Here is a 3,835-nt window from a genome sequence, read left to right as displayed (position 1 = left end):
CTCACAGCACTTAAGAACTTTGCCTCTCCCTCTTATCCTAAATTAATATGCAGGTTATGCACTCTGTCCTCATTCTGACCAAAACATCCATGTACTATGTGGCCTGCAAAACTATAATATTTGACATATAACACACAAACTGTAGCCTTTTTCCTTTAAATGCACCGCTGAAGATGTCTTGTCCTTGAGTAGGTGGATAATGTTCCCTCCAGCCCAAGTTAATAGTCATCTTTATGGATTCATGAAGTATTCACTTCTTCTCCCTGAATTCGGTTTGGCAGCAGATTGGTCACATTCCACACCCAAGCATTCCATTTATTTTTATTTTATTTTATTTCTTTTTTAATTGTATAGCAATTGCCTTTATCGAGGGAAATTCACATACATCAGCTTACATTTGCACAAAGGGCACAACAACCCTGCCCCAGAGCCCTCTGGTTTTGGCAGTACTACACACAGGAGCCTTCCGGTTATGAGCCTAATTCCACAGAAACTCCCCTACACTGGCTACTTCCGTGTTACCTGCCCTTCTCAGCAACCACACCAGACCTTTGCCCTGTTCTCATTTGATGGAGTTGGAGTTTTCCAACCCCCGCCAGGCAGAAATTTCTAGGGGGATCATTCAAAACACCCAAAGCCCTGCTCATCAAACGGCATCATGCCTCTCCCCTCAGTGGAAACCATTGAGCTTGAAACAGGAGTACACCATCAAAACTATAATGACTGAACCTTTTCTGAAATGTTTTTTGTTTTTTTCATATGAACAAAGCGATCAGCAGATGTTTGTTTTTCTTTAATTGTATCCTAATAGTACACGATAGTGTCTTTCACATTACTGTTATGAAACAAGGACTCTGACTGGCATACAAATCAGCATTATGATTATAGCTGAGAGATATAATTTAAACATTCTTTTGTTTTTGGTCCCCACTGATTTAATGTGAGGTGCACCATTGACAGTACTAGATCAAGTAAAAGGGCGAGGTTGATTTAAATGGACAGGTATTGCTAATCACGTGAAACAATCAAAACGGGCAGACAGCAGTTATGAAGTGAAGTAGCGACCACTGCTTCACCTGTTCTTCCAGATGATTTCCTTTCTTCCTTCCTTTGGCTCCAGTCTGAAGCTCACAGTTCAAAATTCCTAACGCACCACACTCTCAACCTCAACTCATGCACCTCCCCTATGGAACCTCTGCCCCTGTTGTTCTGGTCATCTGTCTGTTTTTCATTCTTGCTGTCTGTCCTTCCACACCACTGTCACATGATGGCACATCTAGGTCAAATACATATGTATTTTCCAATACTTACTGAGAATAGATTAATCTGGAATACAATATATTAAATTGCCTGGCATTTGAGTTTAATGAGGTATAAAATTTAGTTACTGTATATGACTTTTAGGGCATCATAAAAAAGCTCATGTACATTTATTTGAATTTGTTCATTAGATAATACAGCAAAGCAGTTGACATTGTTATTAGAAGAGTGACACTTCGTTAGCTGACAATTGTTGGACTACTGTTTGCTATCAGTGATTTGATAGATGAGTAGGTGAGTAGTACAGTGTTTCTCTGTGGAGCCCAAAAGGCATTTGATTGGCTCATCCAGGCAAGTGATTGACTGTGCATTTCCCTCTAGCTTAAAAAAAATTTGTTTGGGAGGTTTAATTAAACCAACAGCCAAAAAAAGAATCCCTATTTTCCTCCCAGTTTGGAAGGTAGCTTATCACTCTGTCAATTTGGGAGGTCAAAAACAAGTACATGTTCCTCTTCCTGAAATGTGATGAGAAGCTGCTGTTTCTTTTCGCACTGTCCATGATTTAAGTCTTCAAAAGATACTGTCTCAGAGAGGACCACTTCAGGTGTAGCTTGTACAGGCAGACTTTGGGAGCGTTTTACCAGACATGGTCAGTGGTGTGCATTAGGCTGTGACACGGACAGGCCCCGTGATGAAATCCTTCCCCAGGCGAAGCTGCAACAAATTACGTGACACCCTGCAGCAACTGGGCTTCTAGCATAGTTTGAATTTGATACTGTGGGACTCATCCACACAAGCGAAAAATATCTACTGGCCAGAAACCCACTGTAAATTACAATAGGATGAGCCACTCAACAAGCCGTTCAGTTGAGCATTTTAACATTTTACACACAAGTGTGTAATTATAATGGCATTCTTTTCCCCTGTACACTGAAATCGCACTCTATTCAAAAATATTTTTAAAATCCCCATAAACTCTATTAGTCCATATAGAATTATTACTAATTCAATAATATAATATTACATTACATTTATTTGGCAGACGCTTTTATCCAAAGCGACGTACAAAAGTGCATGCCAAAGGTCATTGGAATGACTACGAAATAACACAATAAGGTACAATACTAATTTTGTACAGTTATTCATAACCAAGAACACATAAATTCCAGTTCACACAGTGAACATTACTCTGACCTAACCTAAGTCAAACTAGGGGGCAATACAAGCTACAACATTAGGTTGATGAAACAAAGTACAAAAAGTGCTGGTATGGAGGTACATGTAACACGAGTGGCACAGGAGGTACATGTGTAGTATGAAAAAGGGGGATTTAAGTAATATGAATGATCCGCAGAGTGGTGATAGTTAGTTAGTCCAGGTATAGTTTGAAGAGATGCGTCTTCAGACCAAGGCGGAAGATGGGCAATGAGGGTGAGATTCGTAGAGGGACAGGCAGTTCGTTCCACCACTGGGACGTTACCGTGGAGAAGCTCAGAGATAGGGTTGAACGAGAACTCTTTACCCGGATGGCAGGAGATGCAAGGCGCCCTGTTGCTGCAGAGCTGAGTGGTCGAGCAGGCATATAGAAGTGAATCATGTCCTGTAAGTAGATGGGGGCCATCCTGCTGGATGTAGTGTAGGCAAGAGTCAGGGCTTTGAACCTGATCCTGGCAGCGACCGGTAGCCAGTGGAGTGACCTCAGCTGAGGAGTGATGTGGGAGAATGAGTCGGGCAGCGGAATTTTGAATTATCTGTAGTGGCTGTATGGCACAAGCTGGCAGGCTTGCAAGGAGAGAGTTGCAGTAGTCAAGACGGGAGGTCACCATAGCCTGGACAGGTAGCTGGGTGGAGTGCGTAGTCAGGTATGGTCGAATCCTCCTGATGTGGTACAGGAGAAATCTGCAGGACCGTAATATAGTAATAATGAATTAGTATTGGTCCAATACTGCCACCTATGGCTCTTTAGTATTTCTGCAATGCATCTCCCTACCTTTACAATGAAGTTTTATTTATTTTGGATTTATTTATTTTTTATTTACATTTTCAAATGTGTACATGAGTGTGCGTGTCTGTGTGTGCATGTGCGAGTGTGTGTGTGTGTGTGTGTGTGTGTGTGTGTGTGTGTGTGTGTGTGAGAAAAGGAAAGGAATAGAGCCACCACATGACATAAGCTTGACACTGGACAGCACTGATAGTCACAGTTGAATGGGTACCCTCAAGTTATCTGCACCTACTGTCATGCTCTGAGTCTATATAAAGCCATCTATTAAAACCCTAAATAAACAGAAATATCATTTTCTAAATCATTAGATAACTCATAAACCATACACACATAAGCCAAGCATCTTAGGGGAGCTTCACTTACCCTTCTCTTAGAATTAATGAAATTTCTAGTCATCTCTCAAGGCTTAAAATTTAATCCACCTTGGTGCTGAGCCACATTATAACTATTTATTGATGATATGAAAAATATTCAATGCTACATGCCACAAAACTCAAAACAGAAGGCCTACCATTGATTTGTATTTTTCAAAACAATATGTTAGAGGGAAATCATCTAAAAAGCATGAAATAG

This window comes from Anguilla anguilla, chromosome 4, assembly GCF_013347855.1.
Source record: "Anguilla anguilla isolate fAngAng1 chromosome 4, fAngAng1.pri, whole genome shotgun sequence".
Lineage (NCBI taxonomy): Eukaryota > Metazoa > Chordata > Actinopteri > Anguilliformes > Anguillidae > Anguilla > Anguilla anguilla.
The sequence above is the reverse complement of the archived record's forward strand: the minus strand, read 5'-3'. Positions refer to the sequence as shown.